Source organism: Ictidomys tridecemlineatus, chromosome 7 (assembly GCF_052094955.1).
Source record: "Ictidomys tridecemlineatus isolate mIctTri1 chromosome 7, mIctTri1.hap1, whole genome shotgun sequence".
NCBI lineage: Eukaryota > Metazoa > Chordata > Mammalia > Rodentia > Sciuridae > Ictidomys > Ictidomys tridecemlineatus.
Window position 1 is genome coordinate 33708230 of NC_135483.1, and position 12885 is coordinate 33721114.

The 12885-nt window shown below is 41.7% G+C and overlaps 1 long non-coding RNA gene across 2 annotated transcripts; it reads right to left on the minus strand.

Annotated features, from left to right (window-relative positions):
* Positions 1-3856: 3856 nt before the first annotated feature.
* Positions 3857-12536, minus strand: LOC144365442 (uncharacterized). Of its 2 annotated transcripts, none has more exons than XR_013423873.1 (4): positions 12308-12536; positions 10663-10739; positions 9089-9212; positions 3857-7460 (listed from the first exon to the last, which is right to left on the minus strand). It is a non-coding gene; the product is annotated as an uncharacterized LOC144365442 (long non-coding RNA). The 2 variants fall into 2 exon arrangements; XR_013423874.1 differs by having other exon boundaries at positions 3857-8427.
* Positions 12537-12885: the final 349 nt, after the last annotated feature.

The window sequence follows — 12885 nt, forward strand, 5'->3', positions numbered from 1 at the left end:
GTCTGTGGATGTCTCTTCCTATGAGATGAGTCTCTTAAAAGCAGCACATTGTTGGGTCTTTCTTTTTTTTTTTCCAACCTGCTGGTCTATATCTTTTGATTGATGAATCTAGGCCATTAACATTCAGGGTTATTATTGAGACATGATTTGTATTCCCAATTATTTTGGTTTAGTTTTGCCTTTTTAACTTGATTTGGTTTCTTTTTGATTGGCTTTTCCTTTAGTGTAGTTCCTCTCTTTGTTGATTTTAATTGTTGTTTTTCATTTCCTCCTCTTGGAATATTTTGCTAAGGATGTTCTATAGTGCAAACTTTCTAGTTTAAAATTCTAAAATTCTTTTAACTTTTGTTTATCACAGAAGGTTTTCATTTCATTATCAAATCTGAAGCTTAATTTTGCTGGATGTAAGATTTCTTGGTTGGCATCCATTTTCTTTCAGAGCTTGATATATGTTATTCTAGGACTTCCTATCTTTGAGGGTCTGGGTCAAGAAATATGCTCAGATCCAAATTGGTTTCCTCCTGTATGTAATCTGATACTTTTCTCTCATAGTCTTTAAAATTCTATCCTTATTCTGTATACTAGGGCATTTTCACTATAATGTGCCTTGGTGTGGATCTGATGTATTTTTGTACTTTTGGCATCCTTTAAGCTCCTTGTATTTCATTTTCCATTTCATTCTTCAGGTTTGGGAAATTTTCTGATAATTTATGCAGTCCATGTGCCTTCCTCTGTCCCGATAATTCTTAAATTTGGTCTTTTCGTGTTATCCCATAATTCTTGGAAGTTCTGTTCATTGTTTCTTACCGTCTTCACTGTGTGGTCAACTTTATTTTCAAAATTATATATTTTGTCTTCATTGCCTGAGATTCTGTCTTCTAAATGATCTAGTCTGTTGGTGATGCTTTTCTATTGAGTTTTTAATTTGGTTTATTGTTTCCTTCACTTTAAGGATTTCTGGGGTTTTTGTTTGTTTGTTTGTTTGTTTTGTTTTGTTTTGTTTTCAGAATCTCTGTCTCTTTATTGAAAAATCTTTTGCTGCCTGGGTTGGCGCTCTTATATCATCCTTTGCTTCACAGATCATTTTAATTATGTACATTCTGAACTCCTTCTCTGACATTTCTTCTATGCTGCCAGTGGATTCTAATATTGTAGCATCTTGGTTTGTTTGGGATGCTTTCTTCCCTTGTTTTTTGTTGTTTGTGTGTCTTCCCCTCTAGCAGGGGATTTGAGGGATTATAGTTTCTACCCTATAGACTTATAGTGACCCTGCTGGGTTCCAAAACCTTGCCTTTAAGGGGGAGATCAATATTAATAGCACCTCATGCAAACAATATGCAGCCTGAAACCAAATAGCTTCATTTGAGAAGTTTAAGAGTGCTGAGCACCCGGAACTGAGCCCCTGTAGAGAGCTGTTCTGTATGAGACAAATCAGGACCAGGAGATGAGAGCTGCAAGCACTGGGCCAGGTTGGTGGCTAGAGGTGGTGTAATGCCAGATTTGTGGAACACCAATAGACCTCCAGGAGCCGAATCCCATGCAATCACACAAGAGTCTTTATTGCAAACTCGAGCCTGGACTCACAATAGTTTCTGATGCAGGGGTCCTGAGTAGTGAGTCCTGACCCTTACTTAGTTCAGTGAGGATTTATAGGTTTTGGGGGGATACTCCATGTGTCACAACATCACGCAGCAAATCATTTCATATCAAACAACAACTCTTAACATTGATTAATGCATTCATTGGTGGGAACAAGTCAGGTAAGGGTGATTGGTTAGTACAAGTGGTGGATAGTTTGAACTGGATTGGTTTAGGCCACAGAGGGGTTGCTAGAGTGTTTATGCTAAACTGCAGGGTGGCCTAATCATGTTATCCATCACCTAAACTTGGGGGGGGGAGGGCGCTTGGTATTTCAGGTATCTTCCCTGTCTCACTCTGATTGGTTATTGCCAAGGTGGGAAATTAGGCCAAAAGCATTCCTTTTGATCTTTTCAGGAACTTGCATTTGCTGAGTCCAAGACGGCTGGTACAGACAATGACTCAGCAGGGTGGCTATTTGCCTAGGAATGCTCTGTGTGGCACAAGGGTCACTCCCCCACCCCACCCCCGCCTTTGGACAGGCCCTTGATCTGAGGTACAGGCTGGTTTTTCAAAAGTGAGTCACATCAGTTTCTCATTGGGGGTGGGGGGAAAATTGTAGGTACCTTGATGTCAGACTTCTAGGCTCTGGCCAGTGTCCCAAGATGGAGGCTGCCCCCACTAAAGATAGTTGACAGCAGTAGTGGAGGTAACCCAAGATGGTGCAGAGGTGTCACAAGATGGAGGCAACCACTTTCAGAGATGGAGCAGTGAGGGCAGGCCATGCAGTGCAGCACTGTGGCACGAGGTGCCGTGTCTCGCAGCTACCTCCAGGACCTATCCAGTGTCCCCAAATGGAGGCTACCACGTGGAGGGGGCTAAGGTGGGCATTGCAGTGTCCCAAGATGAAGGCTGCTGGGGGAGCCCTGTGTTGGTCGATGGGGAGCTGGGCGGGGTTCTATGCAGATATGGGGTTCTGTGCAGGCACACTGGCTGGAGGTCCGGCAGCACAGAAGCGCTGCTGCTGCTGAAAAACCATCCCCTACCTCAGAGCAAATCCCTGGGGACAGGATTCCCTGTGTTTCCCCTTTGCCAGCAAAGCAATAAACCTCCTTTTTCCTTTTTTTCTCAAAACCATGTCCTCATTATTGGATTGGCATCAGGGACAAGGACCGAGCTTTCTGCAACCCTAGGAAGAGCCAGGGACATCGCCCAGACCTGGAAAGAAAGTCAATCTTGCAAGTGAGCTGCCCAGCGCAGTCCCTGTGAAAGGGTAAAGTTTCTAAGCTACAAAGCCTGAATTAAAATGTAAAAGACTGGGCGTCGCAAAGTTCCTCTTCTACACCCAGAACCTGAAATTCCTGAGATAGTTAAAACAACATTAAGACAACGCCCTACTGGCCATTTAGCCTAGGGCCCTGTGCAGTTTGTCACAGGGCCCGAACCAATCAGTTTGAATGTGTACCCCGCTTAGGAGTGACCAATCACCCCCCCACACCTGTTCCCGCCAATGAATGTGCTAATCATGTCTCAGAGTTGTTGTTCAATTTTCCCTCGCCTCATGATGATTTGTTCTGATGTATGCAAAGCCTCTCCCCCCCCAAAAAAAGTGTACTTAAGCTCTGCTTGACCTCTGCTCTGGGCTCTGGGCTGCTCTCCCTTCCTGAGCGAGCTTTGGGCCTCAGCGTGCTGAATTAGGATCCTCTTCAATAAACTCCCTCCTGCTCATTGCATGAAGCTGGTCTCTTGTGGTCTCTTCCTCCGACGTTTCGCGGGACCCTTACACGTACAGTGAAACTGTTACCAAGCAGGACCCACAGGAGAGCCCTACACTTAGGAGAGAAGGGACTGTCCCAATTTCCAAAAGCAGCCTTTGGGCAGAGGGGATCATCATTAGCCAATCTACCATAGTACCAGGGATGGATATTGGCTCTTTGGTGTTTTATCAACTGTCTTTGGAGGATACAGTGTTTTCTGACAAAACCCTAAGATAATGTTGTTTTGCAGTTTTTCTTCATTATTTCAAGTCATTTGCTTTTATCTTTCATCATAAAGGAGGGTTAGGGAGGGAGGCCATTTGTGAGATTTGGACTTACTTAAGTCTGAAAAATAATTTGAATGTCCCTCCACTTCAGGCCTGCCATCAGCAGGGCAGCAGTAGCTCTGCTGTGTGCAGCTGCAGAACTGTGCCTCTGGAGAAACCAAGCTGCTGAGAAACCTCTTAGGAGAAAAACACCCCTGAAATTTTAATATTTCACAAACAACAACAAAAGATACCTTTTATGTCTCATCCATTCATCAACATCATTTTATTTATTTACAGAAATGAGTATTATGAATCGATTTACTGTGAGTCATTTCTGATCACCATTTATTAGGGATAAATATTTTTGTTATTCTTGGAGAAAAACAGATGAGTGGTATTCTGGAGTCCTTTTTAACTTTTACTAGATGAAATAATTAAAATGAATTATATTCCTTTTATTCATAAAAATATAAAGAACAAAACTTTTAAAATGAATGATCCATAGACTCCTTTTTAAATTTTATCTTTCATGAGTAACACATTAAAATACATACAAATAATGTGACATTTTAATGTTATTGTTCATTTTATATTTTTAAATTTTTAAAATTCTAATTTGTTATATATGACAGCAGAAGGCATTTCCATCAATATTACACATATACAGCACAACTTTTCATGTCTCTGGTTGTACACAGAGTAGAGTTACACCATTCGTGTCTTCATACATGCACTTAGGATACTGATGTCCATCTCAATCCACCATCTCTTTTACCCCCATGCCTCCTCCTTTCCCTCCCTTTCCTTTGCCTTATCTAGAGTTTATCTAATCTTCCCATGTTCCCCCTCCCAGTCCCACTATGTATCAGCCTCCTTATATCAGAGAAAACATTTGGCATTTGGGTTTTTGGGATTGGCTAACTTCACTTAGCATTATTTTCTCTAACTGCATCCATTTACCTGCAAAAACCATGATTTTATTCTCTTTTATTGCTGAGTAATATTCCATTGTGTATATAATACCACTTTTTTTTTTTTTTAAATTTCTGGGTGGGTGTTGATGGTCCCGCTGAGGCACCTGATAGTGCTGAGTGGGTGAGTAGCTGGGACCTACTCTGATGCTGAGCCCTGGAGCCCTGGACAGGCATGGTGCTTCCTGTTCGGGAGCAGGATTATCACATGCAGAGAAGCTGTATTCTCACTACTTGAGTCCCAGGTCATGGAGCAACACAGAATGCTGCCTCCCTCTGGCCCGCCATTTTGGATCTCCAACAAAAAACTTTTTGTCAAAAGCAGGCACTAAAAGAAAGAGAGTTAAATCTAGAAAGTGGTGTTTTGAAGCTTACATGTTGAAGGTCTCTCCAAGACTCTATTTGGCCAGGCTATTGTATATTTAAAAATCTTGCCAGCATTCTTTTTGTTTTCACCAGTATTTTCACCTGTTACCAAAAGCTTGGTCCTTGTCCCCAATGCCAATAACAAAGACATGTTTTGTTGTTGTTGTTGTTGTTGTTGTTGTTTTGGTTTGGTTTGGTTTTTTTGGGGGGGAGAGAAGTTTTATTGCTTTGTTCGCAAAGGAGAAACACAGGAAACTCATCCCAGAGGCTGTGATTCTGCCCACCAGGGAGAAAAGTGGGGTTTTAAAGAGGTGATGCAATGGTGTTCCCTGTCTGTAGTTGTCATTCACTTGTTAGTTTAGGATATTTTCCTTTCTGACATCTTCTGGTGCCATTCACAAAAGTCTGGATTACTTCTTCCTATGCTGGGTATGTGCTAAAGGACCCATAACTCTGCCTAATATGGGGAAGAAAGGTAATTCTGTTTCCTCTGAGATTAGGGAGTGGGGATACTAGGGAGGAGCAGAGAGAGGAAGAGAAACATGACCTTTGTTAAAAAAAGTTGCAGTGGCAGAGCAGCAAGGGCTATATTCAAGGCATAAAGTGGACCAGTGTTACAAACCCAGGGCTCCGGCATGCCAGGCAAGAATTCTGCCACCAAGTTACATCTCCAACCCTTTTTTTAAAATTATATTTTGAGGGCTGGGGTTGTAGCTCAGTGGTAGAGCACTTACCACACACACATAAGGCCCTGGGTTCGATCCTCAGCATCACATAAAAAAATAAGTGAATAAAAATAAAGATATTGTGTCCATCTACAACTTAAAAACATTTAAAATAAAATAAAATTATATTTTGAGACAGGGCCTCACTTATTTGCTGAGGTAGACCTTGAACTTGAGATCCTCCTGCCTCAGCCTCCTGAGTCACTGGGATTAAGAGTATACACCACATGTGGGTTATGTGCAGTTGGAGGCTAGAGTTTTTAAACAGCATATTGTCTGTGTTAAAAACAAACAAACAAAAAGAACTTCACTAGGAAAGGTCACTCAAAATAACTAAATGGTGAATAGACTTTAAAATGGATCCACCACCCACAGGATGCCTCCCCTTGACACTGAATTAAACACCTTCTCAAACAGTCATCCCTTCTTTTCTACATTTGTGTCTCCAAATAGATGCTGAATTCCATGAGCAGAGCAATATCTTTGCCAAAAGCTAGGTCCTTGTCTCTGATGCCAATTCAATAATGAGGACATGGTTTTGGGAAAAAAGAAAAAGGGTTATTGCTTTGCTAGCAAAAGAAAAACATAGAGGACTCTTGTCCCAGAGGCTGTGATTCTGCCCATCAGCAGGAACCCCAGGGCTTTTAAAGAGGTGATTTAAAGGCTACATTCCATGTTCTCTGGAGTTATAATTCACTTGCTAATTTGGGAGATAGTCATTTCTGAGATCTTCTGTTGCCCTTCCCAAAGTCTGGATTACTCTATTTTATGTGGGGTGTGTACTTCAGGACAGAAGACTCTGCCTAAGATGGGGAGGAAAGGTAGTCCAGTTTCCCCTGAGATAAGGGAGGGGAGAGATTAGGGAGGAGGGGGGAAAGAAGAAGAGAAAGAAACCTGTCCATTTTAAAAATAAGTTGCAGTGGCAGAGCAGCAAGGGCTATATTCAAAGCATGAAGAGGACCACTGTTACATTTTTCCCATGACAAATTCATCTAGTTCTCACTCTTCTTTGACCCGGTGGGGGGAGAGGGGCTCCAGCCATAACTTCAACTGGCCCTTCCAGAGGTTCCTTGGGTTCAGACCTCCTGCATCTAGGTTCCCATTTCCTTAAGTAATGGAAGAGTCAGAGAGAGCCTTCCCCCAACCCCTTGGGGGGCTGGAGATGGAGCACAGGACCCTGTGCACCACTCTACCACTGAGCTATACCCCCAGCACTCTTTGTTTTATTTTGAAACAGGGTCTCACCAAGTTGCCCAGGTTGGCCTTGAATTTACAATCCTCCTGCCCCAGCCTCCCAAGTAGCTGGAATTATAGGTGTGCACCACCACACCCGGCAGCAGGAAACTTCTTGCCTTTTCAGATTCAAAGAGGATTGTCTCAAGTATTCCATTGCACAGATTTTGGAAAACCCAGTGCTCTAAAACTTCTGCAAATTCCCAGGAGAGGGAAGTTCTGGGTACCTCTTGTTCTGACCTTCTGCTTCTGTGCAGTAGCTCAGTGTATGGTTCACTCACATGTCAGACTGGGTCATTTTTTTGTTTTGTTTTGTTTTCTATAAATTCACTTTGACATATCTTTGTGTGTAGCACATTTTACTTTTACTAAAAACTCAGGCAGATGGGAAATTTACATCACAGAAAATTAGGCATCTTAAAATTGAACATTAGCTGTCCTTCAGAGCCTCCTTGGACACATTCTAGAAAACATCCCTCAGCCATTTCTGCTGTTTTCTGCCAGGTTATATAATCTTCTCTAATCTTGTTGCCTTTTTTCTTCTTGCTTTTTTCCCTCTCTCTGGAGAAAGAAAAAAAAAAAAAACAGCAAGTGCACACACACACACATATTCTCTCCTTTTTTCTTTCTCTCTCACAAATAAATTTTTTCCTGTGTTTTCCAGGTCTCCCTTACATATTCAAGAACCATACTGAAGTTTTGAAATTTCCATTCTAAGGGAGAGCTCTTAAAGTCTAGACAAACCACCCCCCATCCCTAGCCTTTGCCTGGGTATTAGTAGGGGACTGTGGTGATGGGTTAGTTTTCTAGTTACTGGCTCCCAGTTTTCCCATCTGTGAAATGAAGAGGGGACAGCACTTTGCTTCATAGAATTGAAGTGAAAATGTGCCCTGACATAGTGTTTGGCACATACCACAAAGAGCAATGTTGCCTATTCTTGCTTATTCATTTTTTCCTGCCTAGCTAGAGCCTGTTTCAACATTTAGGCCCTGGCTGAGTGCCAGCACCCCAAGGAGACTTTTGTGAGCTTTCTCAGCCAGAACTCATACTTCCCCTTGGGATTCTTTGGATGTTGTTGTTTTGCTTTTGTTTCAGTATCAGGAATTTTTGAACCCAGAACTTCACACATGCTAGGTAACTGCTCTACCACTGAGCTACATTCCAGCTCTTTTAAATTTTTATTTTGAGACAAGGTCTTGTCAAGTTGCTCAGCTGGACTTGAACTGGAGGTCCTCCTGCCTCAACCTCTGGAGTCTGGGATTACAGGGATGTGCCTTTGTTCCCAGCTTTCCTCCTGGAATTCTTGTGGCACTGGGTTTACATTCCTTTTTTTTTTTTTTTTTTTAAAGAGAGAGTGAGAGGGGGGGGGGACAGAGAGAGAGAGAATTTTAACATTTATTTATTTTTTTCTTAGTTCTTGGCGGACACAACATCTTCGTTTGTATGTGGTGCTGAGGATCGAACCCGGGCCGCACGCATGCCAGGAGAGCGCGCTACCGCTTGAGCCACATCCCCAGCCCCTACATTCCTTTTTTTTTTTTTTTTTTTTTTTAAAGAGAGAGTGAGAGAGGGGAGAGAGAGAGAGAGAGAGAGAGAGAGAGAGAGAGAGAGAGAGAGAGAGAGAATTTTTAATATTTATTTTTTAGTTCTCGGCAGACACAACATCTTTGTTGGTATGTGGTGCTGAGGATCGAACCCGGGCCGCGCGCATGCCAGGCATGGCGCGCTACCGCTTGAGCCACATCCCCAGCCCCCTACATTCCTTTTTGATAAAGAGGAATGTAACAATGAGTAAGATGAACCTCTAAATGAGTTTATAATTTGGAGGGAAAGTGGATATGGGCATATAGACAAGGGAAATGATCTTAGGAAGCCAAGGATGGGTGGAGAAAAAAAGAGGGAGAAGGTAAATATCAGCTTCAAGGTATTAATTCAAAACCAGCAATGTAAATGCCAGCCCAGAATACTACTAATGCCAGCTCTTCAATTTTTTTTCACCAATTAAAAATTTACCAGGTACAGTTTTATTCCATGTGGATTATTTCAACATGTGTGTGTCCAATGAGGTCCATTCAGGGAGGTAGAACCACTGTGAATTATGGGATAAGGAATTTATCACAGAAAATGTATTTGGGGAGGTGGTAAAGGTCTGGAAAAGGAAGTTGAAGAATCAGAAATAAGTCACTAACCAGCCATGGCTTGCAGGGAAATCTGGAACCCAGTCACATCCAGGCGGCTGGCTCTTCATGACTGCCGCCGCGTGAGTTCTCACAGCATTTGCTGGCCGTCCTGGGGTTGCTGTTGTTGGCAGAGCTGGTGAATGGAAAAGACAGCAGGACCAAGAATGGGGAAGGATAAGGGCCAACTGGAACCTACTGGCATGTCTGTGGTCTGTCTCACCACCTCTCACCAGCAACCTCTAAAGCCCAATCTCTAAATCTCAAACAAGTTCACTTTGGGGCCAATTCAACCCAGAATCATACAAAGAAAGGAATTCTAGGAAACACTGGTCCCAGTATAACAATCCCAGGATGATATTCATTATGAATCTCATGTTCATTGGAGATTGGGAAAGAGACTGGTCATTAATATCTATTTCAGGGAACAAAGAGTAAAGAATATTAAGAGGGAAAAATTTTAGAATCTGGATGAATGGCAGGGTCGAAATTTCAGACTTATATATGTGGATGTATAATCTAAAAAAAAGATAGTTCTGTTGAACAGCGGGAAAGAGCAATCTTTTCAAATAAATGGTGCTGAGCCAATTGGTTGTCCAAATGGAATAACATTAATCTTGACCCCTACCTCACAACATACATAAATATGGCCTCCAAGCACATTATAGATCTAAATGTGAAGACAAAAGAGTAAATCTTCTCAATGACAAAATGTGAGACTATTTTCATGCCTTTGACATTAGGTAAGGTTTCTTAAATAGGACACAAAAAGCACTAATCCTTTTTGGAGAAGATGTAGGAAAATTGTAAAATCTAATTGTTGGATGGAATAGAAATTAATTCAACCACTTGGAAAATGGTTCAATAGCACTTACAAAAGTTGAACATGTCCATACCTTATGTTCCAGGTATTTTATTTCTCCATATGTACTCAATATAAATGTGTACATAGGTATACCAAACACTTATTTTTTTTTAATATTTATTTCTTTTTAGTTATTGGCGGACACAACATCTTTGTTTGTACGTGGTGCTGAGGATTGAACCCGGGCCGCACGCATGCCAGGCGAGCGCGCTAGCGCTTGAGCCACATCCCCAGCCCCTACCAAACACTTATATAAAAATGTTCACAGCAGATATAATTATGGTCAAAATAAGGAAGCAAACTAAAAGTCCATCAACGGAATAGATTAATTAATTTGGTATATTTATACTATAGAACACATACCACAATGAAGATGAATAAATTACTGCTATATACAACAACATGAATGAATTTCACAATCATAACTTTGAGCAAAATAAGCCAGACACAAATGAAGCATTCTTCATGACTCTATACAAAGTTAACAATTTGCAAAACTGAACTTATAACCTTAGAAGTTAGGATACTGGTTTCCTTTAGGTAATGGGGGTTAATGAAGAGGAGTTACGAGGGGGCTTCTAGCATGCTTGAAGTATTCCATTCTTTTATCTGGAAGGTAAATAATTCATTCAACTGTACATGTATGCTGTACACTTTCTGTATGCTTCTCTATGTCAATTTTTAAAAAAATTTATTTTATCCCAGGTGTGGTGGTGCATACCTGTAATCCCAGCAACTCGGGAAGTTGAGGCAGGAGGATTCCAAGTTTGAGACCAGCCTCAGCAACTTTGTGAAACCCTGTTTCAAAATAAAAAATGAATGGAACTGGGGATGTGGTTCAGTGGTAAAGGGCCCTGGGTTCAATCCCTAGGACCATAAATATAAATTTATTTTAGAAATGCATTAAAAAATGTTCTGTTTTATCCATCTAACGTCACCAATCATCACATCCAGTAGTCTCTTTCTTACTTCTCATTCTCTTTTAGCCCACCTACACTATTTCCTACCCCCATACATAGGAAATGTTTCCTCCTATAATTCCTCTGGCAACTTTATTACTCAATGAATATTTCTTGAGTATTCATCATGTGCCAATCGTTGGGCCGGGCAAAGAGTTTATCATAGTGAATAAACTTTATCATAGTGAATAAACATAGTGAATTCCTGCGGAGCTTCAGCTTCAGAGCAAAAAAACCTTCTAGACCAGTGTTTCTTGTTTTTGTTTTTTGGTGCTAAAAATAGAACCCAGAGGGACTTTACCCCTAAGCACTTTGTAAGTGCTATTAAACAATTTTCCAGCAATTTCTCAAATCCAGAAATTTCTTAAATTTTATTTTGAGGCAGGTCTCACTAAGTTTCCAAGGCTGGCCTCAAACTTGTGATCCTCCTGCCTTGACCTCCCAAGTCTCTGGGATTAAAGGTATACACTACCATGACCAATAAGATAATTGATTCTTTTTTTTTTTTAATTTTTTTTTTGAGAGAGAGAAAGAGAGGGGCTGGGGATGTGGCTCAAGCGGTAGCGCGCTTGCCTGGCATGCGTGCGGCCCGGGTTTGGTCCTCAGCACCAAATATAAAGTTGTTGTGTTCGCCGAAAACTAAAAAATAAATATTAAAAAAAAAAATTTAAAAAAAGAGAGAAAGAAAGAGAGAGAATTTTTTAAAATATTTACTTTATTTATTTATTTATTTATATTTTTTTTAAAGAGAGAGTGAGAGAGGAGAGAGAGAGAGAGAATTTTTAATATTTATTTTTTAGTTCTCGGCGGACACAACATCTTTGTTGGTATGTGGTGCTGAGGATCCAACCCGGGCCGAACGCATGCCAGGCGAGCGCGCTACCGCTTGAGCCACATCCCCAGCCCGGTAATGGATTCTTAACTGACTTTTCTTTTTACCTCCTACAATTTAGGCCTTCCAAAGAACTAGATTTAAACCTACTTCTCAAAATCGACTGCTTTTGCCCCTTTAATGACTATCACTTCCCACAATATCCCTGGGGTAAAAACCTCAGCGTCATCTGTCAACTTCCTCCACCCCACATTCAAAGATCCATTGCAACTGGCCCATCTCTACCTCCCAAATGTGCTCATCCACTCCCCACTTTTTTGTGCTCTGGAGTTTCCCTCCTCCCTCTGTTGCAATGGCCTCCTCACTTAGGATCCATTTGAAGACACTAAGTCACTCAGAGCAAAACTCAGACTCAAGTGACTAGCTAATTGTCGAAAAATCTGGTGAAGATAATGGAAACAGAGTTTCCAGGAACAACCCCCAACTCTTGGAATCCTACTGTCTCCATCAAAAACTGGAAAGCTACCACTGCCACTGAATCAACAAGTGCCACCAGTACCAAGCTGTTGCTGTACCTTCCATGCCAGCTGCAGAGATCCTCATCCAGAGGTAGCTATGGAGAAGTGTGGGAGTCACAGTTTCTAGCTGCCAGACTTTATCAGTAAAGGTTGAAATGGACGCTGGGCAAGCCCGTCTTGCAGGTCTTCGTACTTCCCTGCTCTTCCCTACCATTCCAATTTCATTCTCCTTCTTGCTGCTGAGCCTGATCATGTTGCTCCCTCGTTCAAAAGCCTCCAATGGTTAGGTCCTCTCCACTGAATTAGGTTGAGTCATCTTGTCTGTCATTCAAGGTCCTCTGTAATCAGATGCCAACCTATTTTCCTGTTTACACCCTGTTCCACTCCTGATTTCCTCTACCCCAGCCATGCATCATTCCCCAATGTATTCTGCTTTCTGCCACCGACTACTGCTTTCATGTATCCTCAACCCTTCCTACCATCTTCTCCCATTAAAATGTGAAATAGCTTTCTAACCCTATTCCAAAAGCCACTGCCTTTCCACTTCTCCCCTGATGCTCTTGACCAAAGGACTCCACCCAGAGCCAATCCTACCATATCAGGGAACCATAAAGCACAGTGGCCCTTCCTATCTG